Consider the following 24,028-nt stretch of genomic DNA (forward strand, 5'->3'; position numbering starts at 1 on the left):
GAAGGACTCTTTTATGGGAATATATATATGTGTGTGTGTGTGTGTGTGTGTGTGTAAATATATATCCTTGTAAGTTCATATATATGTACACTCGCAGATGTATTTGCATCCTCTGTTGTGTGTTTAAGGTGTTACATGGACTTAATGATACAAGACATTATATTACTGCCTTTTTAATGAAACACATTCGAGCCCCATACCTCTTCTAATCATCTTAAGGTGATAAAAATGTAGCTATATATAAACAGATCTGGGTTTCACAAAGCACTCCTATAAAAGTATAAAAATAACTGGAACAGTAGCAAGAAAAGAGAGAAGGAAAACAGAAAGAAGAGGAAGGGTAGATCTGATTAAGGATTATTTTGCATCTATGACATTTCCAATATTCACTCAGAGAAGGACTCATTACTGTCATAATTTTTTATATAGTAAGGTTGTGACACAAAACATGAGATAAAGCTGGTAATGGAGACAGGTATCCTAAGCTTAAAATGTGGGTTTCATAACTATAGGTGAATGTTGCTCCTCGGTGGTCTGGGTGCACATGGAAATCGACCGGCACAGCAGCTTCTCCATCCTCACGGCCATGTGGCCAGGAAGCCAAGCAACCATTAACGATATGGCCACTTGGGTGCCCCACTATTAACAGGCCCTGTGCTGGGTGCTATAGCGACCCAGAGACTTGCAAACACATAATTAACTGCAAATTATATATTTCCTATGACAGACAGAGACAAAGGCATTTAGGAGAGAAGAGTACTTCTTTGAGTGAGTTGGGGAGATCAGGGAATGCCCTGGGATAACTAAGTTTATTGCGGTGATCACTTTGCAACATATACATCTATCAAATTATTACGTTGCACACTTTAAACTAATACCATGTTATATATCAACCATTTCTCAACAAAACTGAGAGGGAAAAAAGAAATGCTCTGCAGAAGACTAATCTTCTAGCTGACTTTGAAGGAAATACATAATTTAAAGATACATTTATAGGGATAAAAGAGCAAGTTGGGCAGAGGGAATGTATAAAATTGGGGATTTTAGGAATTACATTATATTATTTACAATAAACGAGAGGATAAAATAAGATGGTTGCTATGAAACTACTTTCCAAAATCTAATTTTATTATCGTAATTAACATTCAGCTGAGATAGCAAGGTGGATCCTCTGAATTCACAGACTTCATAACTCCAGTTAATTTTCCAGTTTGTTCCCAGTAGCTTCAAAATTCCTGAACTATAAAACTTTGTTGAGACACATAAATGACTTCCAGGAATTTGAGGAATAAATCTTGTTAAGATGCAGGCATCTTCAAACTGATTTCTAAATTTAATGAAATTCTAACAGACATAGTAATTTTTAATTGACAAAATATTGTAAAATTAACCTGAGAAAATGAAAGGGCAAGGATTTCTTTACAATTTTTTTTGAAAAAATATGATTGATGAGAAAAGAATTGCTGTCTTACATAGCCTCAAAGGAAAACAATGGATATATATAGATATGTCGATGTAGATATATAATTTTAAAGCAAAATTCAGGGCTGTACATATTGCTGGAAATGGCTTTGGCAGACAAGATCCCGGAAGTATTTATTTGTCTAGGGAAACACACAGCTAGCTCTTAGATAAACCGGGCTACACACAGGGACCATAATAATGAGAATTACTTGAGAATATTCCATGGTACTTCTGTTTCCCGGTTTTTCCCTCTCCCCTCCATCTCCAAACTTTGAGTTCCCTTAGGGGCAAGTACCTTGTTTATGTATCCTTGGATCTCTATCCCGGGAAAGAATCTGGTGCATGGTTGGAGACTATGAGAGCCGTAACCATAGTTCTCTGTACTTCCCTCACAAATCTTTTTATTTTTTGACTGCATTTTACTTTTTACTTGAATTTTATATTTTTTTATACAGCACGTTCTTATTAATTACCTATTTTATACATATTAGTATATATGTCAATCCCAATCTCCCAATTCATCACACCACCACCACCCACCCCCGATTTCACCCCCTGGTGTCCATACATTTGCTCTCTACATCTGTCTCTGTTTCTACCTTGCAAACCGGTTCATCCGTACCACTTTTCTAGATTCCACATATATGTGTTAATATACAATATTTGTTTTTCTCTTTCTGACTTGCTTCACTCTGTATGAAAGTCTCTAAGTCCATCCACGTCTCTACAAATGACCCAATTTCGTTCCTTTTCATGGCTGAGGGATATTCCACTGTATATATGTACCACATCTTCTTTATCCATTTGTCTGCTGATGGGCATTTCAGTTGTTTCGATGACCTGGCTATTGTAAATAGTGCTGCAATGAACATTGGGGTGCATGTGTCTTTTTGAATTATGGTTTTCTCTGGCTATATGCCCAGTATTGGGATTGCTGGGTCATATGGTAATTCTATTTTTAGTTTTTTAAGTAACATCCATACTGTTCTCCATAGTGGCTGAATCAATCTACATTCCCACCAACAGTGCAAGAGCATTCCCTTTTCTCCACACCCTCTCCAGTATTTGTTGCTGTAGACTTTCTGATGATGCCCATTCTAACCAGCATGGGGGAATAACTCATTGCAGTTCTGATTTGCATTTCTCTGATAATTAGTGATGTTGAGCATCTTTTCATGGGCCTCTTGGCCATCTGTATCTCTTCTTTGGAGAAATGTCTATTTAGGTCTTCTGCCCATTTTTGGATTAGGTTGTTTGGTTTTTTTTAATATTGAGCTGCATGAGCTGTTCATATATTCTGGAGATTAATCCTTTGTCCATTGATTCATTTGCAAATATTTTCTCCCATTCTGAGGGTTGTCTTTTGGTCCTGTTTATAGTTTCCTTTGCTGTGCAAAATCTTTTAAGTTTTGTTTTTATTTCCATAACTCTAGGAGGTGGGTCAAAAAGGATCTCGCCGTGATTTATGTCAAAGAGTGTTCTTCCTATGTTTTCCTCTAAAAGTTTTATAGTGTCTGGTCTTATATTTAGGTCTTTAATCCATTTTGAGTTTATTGTTGTTTATGGTGTTAGGGAGTGTTCTAATTTTGTTCTTTTACATGTAGCTGTCCAGTTTTCCCAGCACCACTTATTGAAGAGACTGTCTTTTCTCCATTGTATATCCTTGCCTTCTTTGTCACAGATTAGTTGACCATAGGTGCGTGGGTTTATCTCTGGGTTTTCTGTCCTGTTCCACTGATCTGTACTTGTTTCGTGACAGTACCATATTGTCTTGATTACTGTAGCTTTGTAGTATAGTCTGAAGTCAGGGAGTCTGATTCCTCCAGCTCCTTTTTTTTCCCTCAAGATTGCTTGGGCTATTTGGGGTCTTTTGTGTCTCCATACAAATTTTAAGATTTTTGTTCAAGTTCTGTAAAGAATGCCATTGGTAATTGGATACGGATTGCACTGTATCTGCACTGAATCTGGAGATTGCTTTGGGTACTACAGTCATTTTCACAATATTGATTCTTCCAATCCAAGAACATGGTATATCCCTCCACCTGTTTGTGTTATCTTTGATATCTTTCATCAGTGTCTTACCGTTTTCTGAGTACAGGTCTTTTACCTGTATGTTTATTCCTAGGTACTTTATTCTTTTTTTTTTTTTTGCAGTACGCGGGCCTCTCACTGTTGTGGCCTCTCCTGTTGCGGAGCACAGGCTCCAGACGCGCAGGCTCAGTGGCCATGGCTCACGGGCCTAGCCGCTCCACAGCATGTGGGCTCTTCCCAGACCGGGGCACGAACCCGTGTCCCCTGCATCGGCAGGCGGACTCTCAACAACTGTGCCACCAGGGAAGCCCGGTACTTTATTCTTTTTGTTGCAGTGGTGAATGGAATTGTTTCCTTAATTTCTCTTTCTCATCTTTCATTGTTAGTGTATAGGAATGAAAGAGATTTCTGTGCATTAATTTTGTATCCTGCAACTTTACCAAATTCATTCATTAGCTCTAGTAGTTTTCTGGTGGCATTTTTAGGATTCTCTATGTATAGTATCATGTCATCTGCAAACAGTGACAGTTTTACTTCTTCTTTTCCAATTTGTATTCCTTTTACTTCTTTTTCTTCTCTGATTGCCATGGCTAGAACTTCCAAAACTATGTTGAATAATAGTGATGAGAGGGGACATCCAGGTCTTCTTCCTGATCTTACAGGAAATGCTTTGTTTTTCACCACTGAGAATGATGTTTGTTGTGGGTTTGTCATATATGGCCTTTATTATGTTGAGGTAGGTTCCCTTTATGCCCACTTTCTGGGGAGTTTTTACCATAAATGGGTGTTGAATTTTGTCAAAAGCTTTTTCTGCATCTATTGAGATGATCATATGGTTTTCCTTCTTCAATTTGTTAATATGGTGTATCACATTGATTGATTCATGTATATTGAAGAACGCTTGCATTCCTGGGATAAATCCCACTTGATCATGGTGTATGATCCTTTTACTGTGTTGTTGGATTCCGTTTGCTAGTAGTTTGTTGAGGATTTTTGCATCTATATTCATCAGTGATATTGGTCTGTAATTTTCTTTTTTTGTAGTATCTTTGTGTGGTTTTGGTATCAGGGTGATGGTGGCCTCATAGAATGAGTTTGGGAGTGTTCCTTCCTCTGCAATTTTTTGGAAGAGTTTGAGAAGGATGGGTGTTAGCTCTTCTCTCAATGTTTGATAGAATTCACCTGTGAAGCCACCTGGCCCTAGACTTTTGTTTGCTGGAAGATTTTTAACTACACTTTCAATTTCATCAGTTGGTGACTGGTCTGTTTACATTTTCTGTTTCTTCCTGGTTTAGTCATAGAAGGTTATACCTTTCTGAGAATTTGTCCATTTCTTCCAGGTTGTCCATTTTATTGGCACAGAGTTGCTTGTAGTAGTCTTTTATGATCCTTTGTATTTCTGTAGTGTCAGTTTTTACTTCGCCTTATTCATTTCTAATTCTATTCATTTGAGTCTTCTCCCTTTTTTTCTTGATGAGTCTGGCTAAAGGTTTATCATTGTTTACCTTCTCAAAGAACCAACTTTTAGTTTTACTGATCTTTGCTATTGTTTTCTTTGTTTTTATTTCATTTATTTCTGCTCTGATCTTTAAGATTTCTTTCCTTCTACTAACTTTGGGTTTTGTTTATTCTTCTTTCTCTAGTTCCTTTACTTGTAAGGTTAGATTGTTTGAGATTTTTCTTGTTTCTTGAGGTACAAGTGTATTGCTATAAACTTCCCTCTTAGAATTGCTTTTACTGTACCCCATAGTTTTTGAATCATCGTGTTTTCATTGCCATTTGTTTCTAGATATTTTTTTATTTCTTCAGTGATCCCTTAGTTATTTAATAACGTATTGTTTAGCCTCCATGTGTTTGTGTTTTTTACATTTTTTCCCTGTAATTTATATCTAATCTCATAGCATTGTGGTTGGAAAATATGCTTGATATGATTTCAACTTTCTTACATTTACCAAGGCTTGATCTATAACCCAAGATATGACCTATCCTGGAGAATGTCCCATGTGCACTTGAGAAGAAAGTGTAATCTGCTGTTTTTGGATGGAATGTCTTATAAATTATCAATTTAATCTCTCTGGTCTATTATGTCATTTAAACCTTGTATTTCTTTGTTAATTTTCTGTCTGGATTTTCTGTCCATTGGTGTAAGTGAGGTGTTAAAGTCTCCCACTATTATTGTGTTACTGTCGATTTCCTCTTTATAGCTGTTAGCATTTACCTTACGTATTTAGGTGCTCCTATGTTGGGTGCATATATATTTATAAATGTTATATTTTCTTCTTGGCTTGATCCCTTGATCGTTATATAGTGTCCTTCCTTGTCTCTTGTAACATTCTTTATTTTAAAGTCTATTTTATCTGATATGAGTATTGCTACTCCAGCTTTCTTTAGATTTCCATTTGCATGGAATATCTTTTTCCATCCCCTCACTTTCAGTCTGTATGTGTCCCTCGGTCTGAAGTGGGTCTCTTGTAGACAGCATATATATGGGTCTTGTTTTGCATCCATTCAGCAAGCCTGTGTCTTTTGGTTGGAGCATTTAATCCATTCACATTTAAAGTGATTATCGATATGTATGTTGCTATTACCATCTTCTTACCTGTTTTGGGTTTGTTTTTGTAGGTGCTTTTCTTCTCTTGTGTTCCCCACTTAGAGAAGTTCCTTTAGCATTTGTCATAGAGCTGATTTGGTGGTGCTGAATTGTCTTAGCTTTTGCTTGTCTGTGAAGCTTTTGATTTCTCCAGAAAATCTGAATGAGATCCTTGCCAGGTAGAGTAATCTTGGTTGTAGGTCCTTCCCTTTCATCACTTTACATATATTGTGCCACTCCCTTCTGGCTTATAGAGTTTCTGCTGAAAAATCAGCTGTTAACCTTATGGGAGTTCCCTTGTATGTTGTCATTCTTCCCTTGCTGCTTTTAATAATTTTTCTTTGTCTTTAATTTTTGTCAATTTGATTACTATGTGTCTCAGCATGTTTCTCCTTGGGTTTATCCTGCTTGGGACTCTCTGCGCTCCCTGGACTTGGGTGGCTATTTCCTCTCCCATGTGAGGGAAGTTTTCAACTATAATCTCTTCAAATATTTTCTCAGGTCCTTTCTCTTTCTCTTCTCCTTTTGGGACCCGTATAATGCGATTGTTGGTGTGTTTAATGTTGTTCCTTTAATGTTTAATGTTGTTCTTAGGCAGTCTTCATTTCTTTTCATTCTTTTTTCTTTATTCTGTTCTGCAGCAGTGATTTTCACCATTCTGTCTTCCAGGTCACTTATCTGTTCTTCTGCCTCAGTTATTCTCCAATTGATTCCATCTAGTGTATTTTTCATTTCATTTATCGTATTGTTCATCTCTGTTTGTTTGTTCTTTAATTTTTCTAGGTGTTTTTTCTCTAATTCTTCTAGGTCTTTGTTAAACATTTCTTGCATCTTCTCGACCTTTGCCTCTATTCTTTTTCCGAGGTCCTGGATCATCTTCACTATTGTTATTCTGAATTCTTTTTCTGGAGGATTGTTGTTACTTACTTTTTAAATGTGAAAACTTTCCTTTTTGGCCTAATGGCTTCACACATCTCAGGCAGTGTATTGATGATAGCTTATAGGATTGGTTAATGCAGAGACATCACCACATCTTGTGATTGAAGCCAACAAATTAATAAAAGAAACAAAGTCTAGATCTTCATGCAACAGGGTTACCTGGGCAAATATCAGAGGAGTTTATCAATCAGGACCAATCTTAAAAGCAAGCTATATTTTCCCCCTCTTAACAACTACTTAAAAAGAACGGAGATTATGCAACAAGGTCTTTTTAGACCCATCTCCTGGAAGAAATGAAAATAAAAACAAAATTAACAAATGGGACCTAATTAAATTTAAACGCTTTTGCACAGCAAAGGAAACCATAAACAAAACATAAAGACAACCCTCAGGATGGGAGAAAATATTTGCAAATGAAGCAACTGACAAAAGATTAATCTCCAAAATATACAAGCAGCTCATGCAGCTCAGTATCAAAAACACAAACAACCCAATCCAAAAATGAGCAGAAGACCTAAATAGACATTTCTCCAAAAAAGAGATACAAATGGCCCAAAGGCACATGAAAAGATGCTCAACATCACTAATTATTAGAGAAATGCAATTCAAAACTACAAGGACGTATCACCTCACACTGGTCAGAATGGCCATCATCAAAAAACCTACAAACAACAAATGCTGAAGAGGGTGTGGAGAAAAGGGAACCCTCTTCCACTGTTGGTGGGAATGTAAATTGATACAGCCACTATGGAGAACCTTAAAAAACCAAAAATGGAACTACCATATGACCCAGCAATGCCACTACTGGGCATATACCCAGAGAAAATCATAATGCAAAAAGACACATGCACCCCAATGTTCACTGCAGCACTATTTACAATAGCCAAGACATGGAAACAACCTAAATGTCTATCAACAGAGGAATGGATAAAGAAGATGTGGTGCATTTATACAATGGAATATTAGCCATAAAAAGAACGAAACTAGGTCATTTGTAGAGACGTGGATGGACCTAGAGACTGTCATACAGAGTGAAGTAAGTCAGAAATAGAAAAACAAGTATTGTTTATTAATGCATATATGTAGAGTCTAGAAAAATGATATAGATGATCTTATTTACAAAGCAGAAATAGAGACACAGACATAGAGAACAAACATATGGATGCCAAGGGGGAAAGGGGGGAGTGGGATGAATTGGGAGATTGGGATTGACATATATACACTATCGATACTCTGTATAAAATAGATAACTAATGAGAACATACTGTATAGCACAGGGAACTCTACTCAGTGCTCTGTGGTGACCTAATTGGGGAGGAAATCCAAAAAGGAGGGGATGTATGTATATGTAGGGCTGATTCACTTTGCTGCACAGCAGAAACTAACACAACATTGTAAAGTACCGTATACTCCAATAAACATAAATAAAGCAACAAAGAATGGAAATTACATATATGTGTATATAGATATAGATGCATATACACATTTCCTCATCTGAGTTTTAGAGTGTTTAATAAACCTGAGCCATTTCAAATTCCTTATATAAAAATGATACTGCTAATTTAATACTTTGAAGTAAAAAAATAAGCTCTATTTCCAATAAAAACAGAAGCCTTTAAGAACCAAGAGACATAAATTACTTTTCTCATATTCTGTTCATATGAATGTCCCAAAAGATAAGATTTTTTTAATGTGAGTCTTTCATGAAAAGAATTTATTTCAAAAACACTAGTTTTCTTCTGAAAAAGCAGCACAGGAAACTAGCAATATTTAATAATCTCTATGGAAAGCTATAGGCTCACAGGACAACTGCAATAACCCCTGCTCCCTTCCGCTGTGACTCTCCCTTCACTTGATTTATTACCCACTGTGTCAAAGACCTAGGATAATTCCTACTCCTCCAGAGCTCCAAAACAACAGGAGGAACATTTTACTTCAAAGAACTAGAGCTGCAAAACCACAGAGCCACCGAAGAAGCAGTTAGATCTCTATTCCCCTTTTTGGGTGACACATAAGAGAGGAAGACTACAATAATAACTAACCATGGTGATGTACTTCCCATGTGTCAGATGCTGCTTTTAGTATGGATGTTTATATGTCCACTTAATGCTCAATTAACGCTCAAAACAACCCTACAAGGATGCTGTCATCGCTCTCTTCATCTTATAGCTGAGGAAATAGCGGCTTACAGAATTAAATCATAGAGTTAATGATTCGCCATGATTGGGACCTGGTTACTTTAATTCTAGACATTATCAACCAACAGGATCTACTGCTCCACTGGCCCAGGCACTCAAGCAACCAGCCTTTCAAAGCAAACCAAAAAGATTATTTTCCTCTGTCCTTTAATGTATGCACATTTTGATCCAGGAATGGAGGCATTTCTATTTTTAGCTGGTTAAATTGCTGAAGATTATCTCTCCCATCAAAATGATATTCCCCATGTGGTTGTACTGAATAAACTTATTAACAGTAAAGTTTCCTCAGGTAAACCTGAGCTTTCACAGAAATAGCTGGCATCCATGAAAGACCAGCTTTAATTGGTTTAGGTCACAGCAGGTACAACTGGATATTGAAGGTTTCTCATTACAACCAGAGAGATGAAGTCTCTTTGACCACAGCTTTATCTCTTCATCTCCTCCCGTTCAGTCCCATTAGTAATTAGACGATTTCCATACCAGGCCCTGGTCAAAACAGGGTCATTCCTATGTTATTTCCTTTCACAAACTGCATCCTTGGCTCCTGCATTAATAGCTACACTTATTGTGTCTTCACCATAGTTCACTCAGCCAATACTCTCCATAGATCCTTTTTAAAAAGAGAAAAGCAAAAAAAAAAAAAAAAAAAAAAAAAACTCTGACACCCGCAAAGCCTCTAGGGGAAAAACTGCTCTAACAATACACACATCTGAATAAAACAGAAGTGCCTTTAATATGAAATCAAAGTAGCCAACGTGCATGTGCTTTACACATCTTACCTTTTTCATGTCCATTTTCTGCCTCTATACGTTTGCTCAATGCTTACTATGCACCAGACATTGTCTTAGCTACTGTCCTAGGGGAGATAGAAGGAAACATAAAGTTCCTTAACCTTATGAAATTGACATTTTATGGGAGCAAAAGGAAATAAGTAGACAAATATACAAGCAAGCTAATTTCAGATAATAGTAAGTGCTGCGAAAAAGTAGTAAGTCCTGACAGCCCAGGACTGGGAAGATTCGGTGAGATGCAGGGCAGTGGAGAACAGGAGGGGCAAGCCTTTCTAACAAGTTGCCTTTTAGTTGAGATTAGATGGGTGCAAAGGATCCAGCGTGGGAAGTGCTGGGGAACAGCATTCCAGACATCGCCTTATTCATTCCTCTATGTGGCCCAACAAAGTGAGCATTTCAGAGAAAGGAACACATTTCCCAGTTAAGAACACTAAGCTCTGAGACATTAAATGATTTACCCAAAGGCACCCACCAGTGTACCCATCAAAGAGGAGGTAGGAATGATGACTCATGGCAGCCAAGCCAGGGCTCTTCTCTTGTCAATTCTCAGTAAGAAAACACCTATCTACCATCAAATTCTTGTTACTTTTTCACGTGTGACTTTCCAGAAGATTAAGAAGCGAAGTTGAATGACTCAAAGCTGTTTATCTCAACCCCTTGCGTAACAATATTCAGAGGTTGAATCTTTCTACAAATAAATTGTGGAACTTTCTGTTGAACAACCCATAATACATAAACAAGTAGCAGGATAACTTATAATTCTTGGTTTTAGGACATCCTATTTCTGCCATCTGATTAACTCTATTTGCTTTGTATTAATTACTGTTAAATGGGCAATGGTATAACAAGAAATAGCATGCATTTTAAATAATAAACAACTTTGTTCATCAATTACATATAATGTGTGGGGAACATACTATAAAGCAACTACTAAATATATAAATGTTGTGTTTAAAAACATACTATTTACCTTTCATAAATGATTTATTATATGTGATTTACAAAAAGAAAATTGAATAATAAATTCCTAGTATGCTATGTAGGACCACTTCTAACCCACCAGCAAAATAAGTACCTCTTTTTAAGAACCCTCAAATTATATTTTCAAATACTTTAACAACTAGAACACAGATTTTCAAAGTTTGTAAACTGCGGTGTATCCTCCACCCACAACCCCCTACATACAGGTTTACACAAAGACACACACACCTACCACCTTCCTTCTAGACGATTTTGCTACCCTCAAAAAAAGGTAGAGAAAAGAGAGGCCCAGGGCTTCTGGAAAGATGAAGCTGCAGAAGATACAATAGCTAAAGTGTTCAACACATAATACAAAACCAATAAAAGGGTTTTTCGTGGGTGTGTGTGTGCTTGGGTGAGAGAAAAAAGGGAAAATAAGCACAGAGGCATTCTTGAAGACAAAGAGGCCCTTAACATCCACCCAAGGAAGGCACTTGGGCCCCAAGAGAATCTCATTCAACCTCTGTCTGCTACGTGAAATATACTCGTGGGGTTCTATTGTTCTCTGAGTACTCTCCCGGGTCATTCTCTTCTCCATCCTCTTGATTGTAAGGATCTGAAAGTTCCCTATTTTGATAACTGCCATTTTAGTTAGTTCAAGTGAGTACAAAGGTATGTGAAATAAGGCATGTGGACAGAATTGAAAGTATTTCTTTAATGGTAGACTCACTGTCAGTACATTCCAGGGTCAACCAAAAAAGTTCTCTGTGGTAAATTGCAGAGGTTCACCACCTGCTCCCCCAAACCAGTTGAAGGTTTCCGCCAAGGCAGTCACTGTTTTGGGAGAAACCAAACCCCAAGAGAGACCACAGAAAATCAATACACAGATAACACATCCCTGAGGCAAAGTTAATGCGGTTTGAGAAGAATCGGCGTGATACACGGAAAGCGCTTGGAATGTATGTTAGGAGAGATCTGGATTCAACTCTTGATTCTGACAGTTATACCTTCGTGAATTTGGGGAAAAAATTTACTTCCTCTAAAGTTCAATTTCCTCATTTGTAAACGTTGAATAGTACCCCCAATCTTGCCTGGTTACTTCTATGATGAAATGAGCTAACACATAGAAAATGTTTAGCAAACTTTCAACTACAACATCAGGATGAGTTCCAAATATAATGTTTAAGTTGCCCAAAAGTGACTTTTTCATTTTTCTTTTCTAGTATTCAGAGAGAAAAGATTTAATGCACCTAGTTTGAGATAGTGCACTGCGTTTACCACTAGAAGTCCCTGAGGGAGAAAGCAAGTGACCAGATCTAATCTCTTTGTCGAGAGGGTTAACTGGACCTTGGAGCAGATAAAAGAATGTTATTTGCTATGAGGAGGGATCTTATCTATTAACAGGATGTCCATGGTTAGGAACTGCTTACAGAAAATAAACCCAGCATGAATGGATTCATGAGAAATGAGTCCACGGAGAAAGTCACATGAACTAGAGACCTAGACTTCGGCTTTCTGTCAGGACCCACTGTCCTATCTTCCATCACCCATCCCTAAACCTTTGAAAATAGACAGCACACCGTGACAGAGGTAAGGTTAGGTAAGACTGAACTCCATAGGCGTGTTGGTTAACTGGGTTTTAGTCTACGTTTGACACTAGATTACGGACTATAATATATACCCATCCAGTCCAGTTTGCTATTTTCAATATTTACAGATATTTTAAATTTCGTACTCTGTGAAGATGTCAAAAAGAAGATATTCCTATGTAAAAGTGTCCAGCAGTATTAGTTTTGTTGTTGTTGTTTTTAGAAAAATTTTAAGAGCTATAATTCAATGACCAAATTTATGAAAAGGAGATTCTGGAAATAATGCTCCAGGGATACAGACATCCATGGATTTCCATGCATTAATGGTGACTGCTTCCTAAAGTATCTGAGTCCTAAAACCAGTGAAACTATGGGAAAAAGTTAGTTTCTTTGTCTTCATTTTCCAATTGAAACAAAAAGACAAAAAGTTCTGCCCCTATTTTCTAACTTCACAAGGATGCTTTAGAGTCTCCTGATGACAGATTATTATAATTATTTTTATCTTAATGATCACTAGCACATTACAACAGAAAACTCAATGTGAGGTACAGAAGGAATAACTGAAATGACTAAAAGTGGTACGCTGCTTTACAAAATGTTTTCTTACATATATTATTTCATTTCATTCTCCAAATAGGCCATAAGATAGCTATAAATGTCTTCATTCTGCAGATGAATAAATGAGGCTCAGTGGACATTGCTGGCAAAACCCAAATCCTAAACTAAGGAATATGAAGGAGAGATCTAAAATAATAACATTAACTGAATAATATTAGAGAAGCCAAGCAGAGGGTTTGGAATGGTCAGGACCTGTGAAGGGTCTGCGGTTTTATTCTACTTCCAAGCTAACGAGTAGGCCTGCCATAGTGCCAGGGTTGCTGGTAGGATATGAGACTCCTGGGTCAGAGACAAAGGACAGCTGATCACCGCAATAGCTGATCAGAGACAAAGGTCAGCATTTGCACTGGTTCCCCAAGTTCACATTCCCACACAGCAATACAAAGGGGCACAGGTGACATCTGCACATGTGGTGGGTAGTTTCCAGGACACTGAGGTTAGTGAACCACTCATAATGGGCAATAAGAATGCCTATCCTTGGCTTCGTTTTCTTATTCTACTAGACGGTGATCACACCTGCCTCTTATTCCAAAGGGAAACACTTCCAAGGCGGTTAACTATACAAATACTAAAAAGATAGTCCAGAACAAAGGCATTCAGCGCTTCTCAAAAGCATGAAGAAATGTGAGAGGCACACAGAGATGATATATTACTTGTTTCATAATCCCCTTCTATTTGCTGACAGTAATGAAATGTAATAAGCAAACAGAGGTGGTAGCAAAATATGTCATGGATCTTGAACCATTCTGCAGCCCTTCAAGCCTCCACATGCAACTGATAAACAGGCAAACCTTTTCCGCACTGGGATTTATGAAGTTTTTTAAATGTGATTAGTAATTGTATAATGAAATGACGAGTAATCTGAGGACTCTATTCTTGTGAGAATGTTCATGGAAATTGATAAGATACTGATGAAACAAGCGAAATTAAAATGGCAGCTTTTAGATGCCATGGCATCAGCATTTTTTTCATGCCCCCGTTTGACATTCCTTTTTTAAACCAGAGAACTAAAAAAAAAGTTTAAATGACAGAATTTTCCAGCTAAAAACAACTGTGATTTCTCTTTACTAGGCTGACTGTTTCTAAAGCGTCTCATTGAGGGACTGCCTTAACTGGCTGTACTACTTCTCTATCAGAAGAAATTCTCATTGAATTTGAATGAAACAACCTTGGGTCGGCCATAATTAATCTCATATTTGATACGTTCCTTTTATTTTCTATGAGCAAGTAACAAAAGAAGCTCTAATTGACTAAAATTCTAAATGCAACGCTGATAGAAAATATCCATTAGCAGAAAGGCGGCCTATGTATCATACTGTGAAAGCTGCCGGCATTACCCTAATTCTCAGCATCAAATGACAAGATTAGTGGATGACTCTTTACAGCTGATGGCTGTCAAATGAAATGGCTATGATAAAAGAAGAAAAAGAAAAAACCTAGTCTCCCAGTTGGATTGTTTTACAGAACTATCCCCACGGGCACACTGTGCCTCTTCTTTTGTTAGTTCAATTTCTAATAACTATATTTTCTTAATAATTTCAAAAAACATAATTTTAAAGTTCTGCTCATTACCTTAGATGTTCTAAAATGTGAACAAAACCTTAAAGCAAAACAGTCTTCTCCCCTGAAGTGGCAGAGTTTTAGTAGAGGTGACCAGGAGAGCTTGACAATGGTACCTTACATTCCTCAGCCTCAGATGACTTCACCCATCTGCCGCGGTATCCAGAGTTTTGTTAGAGGTTCATTTCATTGAATTGTGATTTTGGGTATCTAAGGTCTTATTTCAAGGCACCTTCTCTTTGTATAGTTAGTCACCAGATTGTCCCTGAAAAGAATGAGGCATGTACGTTTTGAAAAGGGGTATATTTTTAGGGAAAGGCAAGAGAAAGCAGATATATAGTAGATACCTTTTTCTTTCCGTCCACTATCTATGTAGATAAAACTGCAGGAACACACAGTCGAGACCTCAGTACTTGGAGACCACGAAGAATGAAAAGAATATGTTCCTCTGGTGAAATGGGCAAGCATACCCTCTACTCTCCCTGCGGTATCGGTGGTGGGGGACACAGACATGTAACCCCAGTAAAGAATAAGGAGATAACACAGCCACGGTCAACAGACAATGCCATTAATTCTCAGCTGGAGACACAACCACAGTGCACAGCAGTAGTAGTTGAGAAACTGACAAAGCAGGAGAGCAACTGTTCCATGGAGCACGACAGAACGGAATATTCAGTGAGGTTTCCAATGGCGCGAAAACCCTGAGGCAAAAATCATACAGCTGTGTGAAGCTCCAGGATCAATGTGTGCATAAAGCAAATGCATTCTGAGGACAGAAGGAAGCGATGCGTTCTCTCTGTCTCTATGTGGTTTCCTCACTTAATGTCTTTTAGCTAAAAGCTGTTTATGTACATTCAGGACATGACGTCTTGCCCTGTATTTTAGATGGTTTCAGAACAACAGCAAATATTTTTTAGCATTATCTATGTGCTGGTCCCTCTTCTAAGCGCTTTAAATATACTACATCATTTATGCCTCGCGATAATCCTGTAAAGTAAATACGATGACGGTCATCCTCAACTTTATGGACGAAGGAACTGAGAAACAAGGATATTTAGTAAATTTCCCCAAATCATCCAAATAGTGAGTGGTACAACTGGGATTCAAACCCAACGTGTCTGGCAGCAAAGCCCATGGTTTCATCACTGAAAATACTCCCCGTTTAGGGACTGTTTAGAAATAAGAAATTATCACAGCAAGTAGTTCACGAAATTGATTACTGCAGAAAATTTACTATCATGTGCACAGCCTGACAGGCTAGTACACAGATATAAACACATATTCACATGTATACCTGTTGAATTTATTTCACCCGTATCTTCCCAAATATAAAGAGGAAGTCAGTTGTTCTTTAAGAGAAACTGATGGAATTCACTTGTGCCTACAAATTCAGGCTTTGCAAGAACTTCAAAAAGATGCAAACGCTTTTTAAAAATTCTTCTTCCAGTATATAAATATCAAGTATTTTTCTTTACAAACTTTTTAATACACCAAGGACATACTGCTGTTCCCAAGACACACACATTTGTACATACATATATCCTGCATCTGGCACACTAGAATAATGTCAACTGTGTTTACTTCAATAATTACCTTCAAACAAACACATGCAGTGATTTTATCTGAATGTCAGCTCCCACATGGCACTTTTCTTGTCTAGCTAAGGCCTTGAGGAAATAAATTAATGGATCAAAACCTGGGAAAATGCTAATCCAGCCCTTTAAACATTTAGGGGAACTAAGATTTCCCCAGAGGTATCACATTCTTCTTTTCAAATAACACTCATGGTAAAAAGACAGTTAAATCATACAAGGCAACGGTCATTTGAAATGACAATGTGTTACATATCCCATAAACCAGTAAGAAGTTATTACTAACATGGAAATAAATTTTTACGTAGACCAAAGATACAGATTTTTGTATCTGTATCTTTACAAAATATAAGTGTCTAACAACTGATGGGAACATACTGCGTAGCACAGCGAACTCTACCTACTGTACTGTGGTAACCTAAATGGGAGGCAAATCCAAAAGGGAGGGGATATCTATATGTGTATGGCTGATTCGTCTTGTTGTGCAGTGGAGGCTAGCACAACATTGTAAAGCAACCATACTCCAATAAAAATTAATTTAAAAAATAATTTTAAAATTTTTTTAAAAAACCAAAATACAAGTATCTAGATCCTTGCTCAGAGATTCTGATTTAATTAGTCCTGGATAGGGCTGGGGCACCCTGGATGTTTTATCCTTTCTGGGCATTTCTCACGTCCAGTCCAGGTTGAGAACTATTGCTTTTAAAGGAGGAGGTATGTGGACATATGACCTTATACCCTAAGGAATCATTAGCTATTATACTTAGGGGTCAGAGTTAATGTAGAAAGCTGGCTGAACAGTACTTATGGGCCATGATCATGACATATGAGTGATTAGCATTTTGAGGGTCTTACCTAGTTCCTTTTAAGTAAGAGTTTGGATGATATAAGTTCTCTTGACTTTGTTGCAAATATAAGCATCTATAGTCAAGTCAAGTAACCATCAACTCACGTTAATACCTCTCAGTGACTGTCTCAATGTCGTTGCCAACAGATTAAAGTACATGCTGTACTGTGAGTAATTTGTGTTTACCGGGACACTTAGAACCACTGATCTAATTATTTTATCATCAATCTCTGCCTGAAAGACCCAAAAAATTCATTCCAGAGCCTTTCATTACTCATTCATTACTTTGCTCACTGCTTGGGCTATTTTTCATAGCAGAAAAATTACCCTAAAAATAAGATTTTCCTTTCTGAAATACATTTGTAAAATTGGATATCTATGTTTATAAGTGGCTGGTTCATTAAATATAATTTTATTATAATGTATAATTTTTTATACACTTAAGAGCAAAGAAAATTTTTCTCAAAGAAGTTTTGAGATTAATATATTTCAGATTTTAAAACCACCTCAGTTCTTCACCACAAACAGTTATATATTTATGTATGCATATATATACATAGATATATAACTGTTTATATATATATATATATATATATATAAACAGTCATTATGTGCATATATGAAACAACATACCAACAAACTTTTCCTGTATAGTTACTTAGATTAGCCATTGAGAGTACAAGTATCGAATATTTTTTTTTGATTTACTGGTATACATGAAATGCCAACGTGCAATTTGTAAAGTACACTGGATCATTATTAATCGAAACATTTAACTGATTTTAATGTAAAATGACCTGTGGCTAGTGGACATTATGGATTCAATAAATTTTTAAATAACCTGGTGCCATACTTTATGGAAGATTCACAGGCTGATTCGTTTCCATACAAAACAGGTTTCTGATGAGAAAAGGAAAGAAGACATTTTTCTTTAGTGTACAAAATCATTTGAACATGGAAAGAAAGAAAAAGACCACTTTTCCAAAGTATCAATGTACTAATGTACGTGTTCATTGTAGTCTATTTAGCCTACTTACAGCTAGAATATAATTTTATTTCTAAACATTTCTTGAATGTGTTTTCCCTCAAAAGTCTCCGTATAAAAATATCCCTTTGAACTAATGACATCAACCAGTAAGGTGGCATCTTCCAAAATACTGAGATTGTAAAGTGATTTTGTATAATGCAGGCGTATGCCCTGCATGGTGGTCTAGTTGAATATGTGGATGATAAAAGAGACAGAAATTAAATAGGCTTTATACAGCTCCTAAAGATATCTTCTACAACCTGAATAGAAGACCATTATTTGGTGAAATGTCACGCTCTGTGTGGACTTCAAATGGAGTGAGTTGTCACCTCTAAAGAATTTTAATCCTCTGGCTTACTCCATGATCTACGGTCAACATACCAGAATAAACCATGAATCCTCCCACAGTTAAATTCAAGCCCAATTAAACTTTTTCATTTGAACAGAAATAGCAGCACCTTCTTTCAGGGGTGACACTCCGTCACTCACAACATGAGTTGCTGCTACTCCATGGCAGGACATGTGTCCAGTTTCTTTCAAGTTCTTGCCCTAGCTGAAGTCTGGTTCACCCCTGCATCTCCCTCTCTCTTTATTGATAACTGTTTCCTTTCTCACATCCCATATTTCTCAGGAGCCGATGTCCCGGAAGGCATCCTTCTTTTCCCCCATTGCTACCCCTCTAACTTTCTAAGTCATGAAGGATCTTATAGCTCGTTGTAAAGCTGTTTTGAGTGAATCAGGGAGGCACTGGGCACATCTGGACACAGGAATGACATGACCTCACTTGTTTTAAAAGGATCACTCCAACTACAATGTTGAGAATAGAGTGAAAGGATGAATGAGTGACAGCAGGAAAACCACAAGACTGTTGCAGTAGCTCCGATGAGAGATAATGCCACCAGGGTGGTTACAGCGCAGGTGCAGAAGAGAGCTCAGCTTCTGGGGCTATTCTGAAGATTAAGCCACCAAGATCTTGTGACTAATTATATGAAGTAAACGAAGCCTGAGAGAAATACAATAATCAAGGATGACCAAGCTTTTTGATCTGAGCAACTGAGAAAAAGAAATGGCGTTGCCATCACTCACTTTGGGAAGGCTCGGGTGGATCAGATCTGGGGAGGGGGAATCAGGGGTTTAGTTTGAGACATGTTTAAGATTGAGTCGTCTGTTATATTTCTAAGTGGACATGCAGGCAAAGGCCATATGAAACTTGAACACAGGAAACATGTTTAGACTGGCAGAAATTTGAGATATAAAGGATTTTCAGAGATAATTTCGATTATATCTAACTTTCAGCTTTAACCGACATCAGTTTATAATCTCACAGAAGATGCTACTCCCTTACACCTTGTACTGCTTATAAAATCCATCTTAACCAATGTAGTAATTACCAAATTCAATAAGGGAAATAATAGAATTAGTATTTAGTCTATCTAGTTGCTTTAACCAAGCATTTTTAAACAGAAAATAAACATTTTCTACCAACCATAATGAAACATTTTCACAGGTCCTCTAAGTGTATCTCAGTTGATCTTGACTACGGATCTCTTTCATTAGGAGCCAAAACCAGACAAAACTTAACAGTATGAGTAGCTTGATCTCACTGCAGTGGGTCTCCTCAGTTATTTACATGAAATAAAAATCTGGATCAATCTTTAAGAGCCAATGTCTCCCATCTGGCAGCGCGTTTGCACAATAACTATTTGGAAATTATCCCGTTAACCTGATCGATTGAGACTCTCAGAACAAATAACTCAGGCTCCAAGGTGGCACTGTTTAAAGAATATTTACTAGATTTTGAACTCAAAGTTCCTTTATTATTTATGAACAGTAACAATGTTTCCTCACTGTTGGTTGGAGGGGGAAACCTACCCTATCTGTACTAAAATAAAATAAAGAACAAATACTCTAGGGTTGACTAAAACTACTTTATACAATCCCTCTCCCTCCTGGAAAGCAGAACAACAGAAGAAATAATCCTAAATCATCCTAAAGTGCAAATGAGGTTAACTCTTCATGGGGAAGGAGGAAAAAAATGACAGAATTATTTTATTTTAATAATATGTGCTTCTTATACAAAGTTGATAGTTAAATGAAACAAAATCAAGCAATTATTAACTGACCTGAAGAATAATGTGCCTATTTTCCAAAACAACCTCAGAAAACATCTAATTCCTTAAAGAAGTAGAGATGTTCAAACAGCATTCAACAAAATATCAGAAATCCAGCCTATGCTCTTAGAAGGTCATTTACGTTTTAAGGAAACATTAAAAAAAAAAAAAAACTAACACTGATAAACAACAAGTGGACAACATGCCAAATGACAAAATTGGATCTAGAGGCCTTGTACTTTTCTCCAGTTTGGTACAGAATGTGAAATGAAAATATTACTGTATTAGAAAATTTTTGTATTTGCCGGTGACTCAAAGTAATGAAAAGATTAAATCTGGCCACCTGACAGAACTTGCTTTTATTAGAGCATTCTGGCTTGGTAAATTGGAATCGGAGGCAGTTTATCTTCAATGCAATAATACCAGGTTATATGGAAAAAATAATAAAAAGCAGTGTTTCTCCTTCTCTTTGGGCAATTTACTTTTGGGGGCTGAATAACTCACTTCACATGAATTATGCAGTTCTCATTGTCTTATTGGCATAATGGAGGAAAGCATTCACCACCAGAGGATTTACTGATGCTGGGAACCAAAGGCAAAGGATATTTCCTTTGGGATTTGGAGAAGGGCAGAGTATGTTTAGCCATATTGATTTCACAGAACCAAAAATGCATGGCCATTTAATTATCATAAAACATATTTGAAAAAGAAGAGTACAACAGAGTTTCAGGAGGTACAATTCCTCACAAACTGAGCTGGACAGAATTATATACATATTTCTTTTTTCTTATAATTGAACTTAATTTCTGCCTCAGCCTTCACTTCCCCGGAGAAAAGGAAACTTCCTCTAGTCTCATCCAGATAAACCTGGCTGCTTTATTACCTAAGGTTTGTGCTCAGCCGAGCTTGAGATCTTCCTTCTCCTGTCCCTCCCGGATGGTGTGCAGTCAGTGGGGTGGATCCACATCTGAGTTTCTCTGTGTCCTGGCCTGTCAGCTCTGAGATGTGTGATCACACCATCATCACCCATCCGTGCTGTGCTCATCTCTACGCGGGCCGCTCGGGGCCGTGAGGGAGTCCACCGAGGCTGGTCTGTCCACTCTCAGGCTCCAGCCTGCACCATCCCTGCTTCCATCTGGGCCTGCATCCCTGTGCCACGCCTGTGAGCCTTCTTCAGACCATCAGCTCTCAGCATCAGACCCCTGCCTACCTGAGCCGCGTGGAAAAATATTTATGTGCTCTATTTCCCCCACTGGGGTGTTCTCTCTAAGGCTGCAGCCAGGCCCATCTGCCTAGTTACTCCACGCAATCTCTACTCCATCCTCTCCTCCTGTAATGGCACAAATCGTCTTCTGCCATACTCACGGTTTCCTAGGCAACCATGCATAATGTAAGTTAACACATTCCTCTTCTCAATCCCCATGACCTGAGGAGGGTAATCACCTTCTCCCAAGGGTATGGAGGTAAATCTAGAGCAACTCCTATTAGCATCCAACTCACTTATTTAGTAGCCAAGCTTTCCTCACTTTACCGTTAATTTAGAGGCTCTTCTCTCATCTCACTTAGCTAATATCTCCTTCTTCCCACATATTTCTTTTCTTACACTGGTCGTAGGCTTTAGAAGTGAACAGCCGATGTAGTAACATCAGGTTCTGTAGTTTCTCCAAAGAACCTTCCCCTCCACGCAATTGGGACATCGGTGGCCTTAATCCTTGTTGCTCAAATGGGGGAGAATCATGGATTTAGGAAAAGAAAAAGTATATATTTAATACTATATATATCATCCTGCTACACAGATGTTTTTCTATCAATATGTCTTAATGATAAGAGCTGTGGAGACTTCCCTGGTGGTCCAGTGGTTAAGACTTCACCCTCCAATGCAGTGGGTACAGGTTAGATCCCTGGTTGGGAAGCTAAGGTCCCACGTGCCTCACAGCCAAAAAACTAAAACATAAAACAGAAGCAAGATTGTTACAAATTCAATAAAGACTTTAAAAATGGTCCACATCAAAAAAAAAAAAAAAAAAGAGCTGTGGAGTCACATGAAAATTATTTTCAGTCCTAGTCACTCATTCATTCATTCAACACAGTATTACATGCCTACTAAGTGCCCAAAAATGCACTTGGCCCTGGGGATGATAATAAAACAAGTATAGCACCTGGTCTTCGTGAATCTTACAGTAACCCAAGAAAATCACCAAAGTGTACACACTGTTAAGGACGGTAATAATGCTATGAAATAAAGGTAGAGGATCCTAATCCCATGTTGGATCTAGAAGATTTGTGTAACAGCGTTACGAGAACTGAAGGATGAGTATGAGACAACCTGGTGAGGAGGATACATGGGGCATGGAGAGCCCAGGGTGAGACAGCGTGGCTGCAGAAGGGGTGGGGGGGTGGCGATCAGGCAGGACGGGGTCGGAAAATCAGTGGGGACCAGGCCACGCGATGCCTGTGGGGAGAGGAAGCCCCTGAAAGGTTTTATCCAAGAGAGTGACATGATCAGATTTTCACTCTGGTTTTAAAAAAAACCTCTGGCTACAATGTGGAGAGACTGTGAATAGAAAATGTGATCCTTGACAGCTCTGTGTCTTCATCTCCAAAATAAAGATAATAATATGAAGAGCCTGTTATGAGAATTCAACACAATAATGCATGTAAAGTATAAAGCCTGACACAGAGTAAATATGCAATAAATGTTATTTTAATGATCAACACGGAACTTTGTAAGACGAAAATCCAGATCATCAAAGTGCGTTAAGAAGAAAGGCAAACAGCTCTGTAGCCAAATATGCATATTGATAATTATGGGGTTTGATTTATTTGGCCATAAATTTCATAATCTCATCTGACACTTCATTTCTTCAGACAGAATCAGGGATAATCCCACCTATTTTATAGTATTGCTATGAAATACATTAATGTATATGACAATACCTAGCACCCTGACACAGTCATTCTGAGCAAAGATTTTCTTCCCCTCTCCATTTCCAAAAGAATTAACTCTTCAGGGAGAGTCACTTATGAAGCTGTATCATATATAATCCTTAATCAATTACTGCTTGATTTTACTTATTGAGAGATTATTGGCCCGAAAGTATTAATTCCATTTCCCAAAGTCCCTAATTTACTCTAAGTTTACATGATTGGACAATAGGGTTCATTATGGAAGGAAGGAGGGAGGGAGGGAAGAAGAGAAAGGGGAAATAAAGTGAGTTATCTCATTTTTAGTAGAAAGACAGCCATTCATCTTAGGAATGGGATGACGAAAGGATTAGAAAAAAATGCACAAGTTTCCCCTCAAACCACTTCACTTTTGGAAAGTCAGACTCCTTAGAGCAGTCTCTGACACACAGATTTTTAAACTTATATTTTTCCAGAAAAATTGTCTCGAGGTTAATTTATGGATGTTTTCAACGCATTAAGTTACTTTCATTTTCCTAGTGTTATGGCCAACATGTATCTCTTCCAGGAAAGAGGGTGAATACTCTGAATCTTTAACAACAAATCTACTTTTCTGAAAGAGACACTGTAATTGAATAAATGAGAATTAATTTAGTCATTTCCATGGCCTTTCCGGTCAGCCTTACTCTCTAAAGTATAAATTAGAGTGATAGATGCACTGGAAGTTTTCCACACTGGTTTGTTAAAAGGTGAGTCGCTTGATGCCAGGAATATTGCAAATCAGACAGAGCTGATTTGGCTTTCACA

The sequence above is a fragment of the Grampus griseus genome (assembly GCF_964374135.1).
Source record: "Grampus griseus genome assembly, chromosome: 1".
Lineage (NCBI taxonomy): Eukaryota > Metazoa > Chordata > Mammalia > Artiodactyla > Delphinidae > Grampus > Grampus griseus.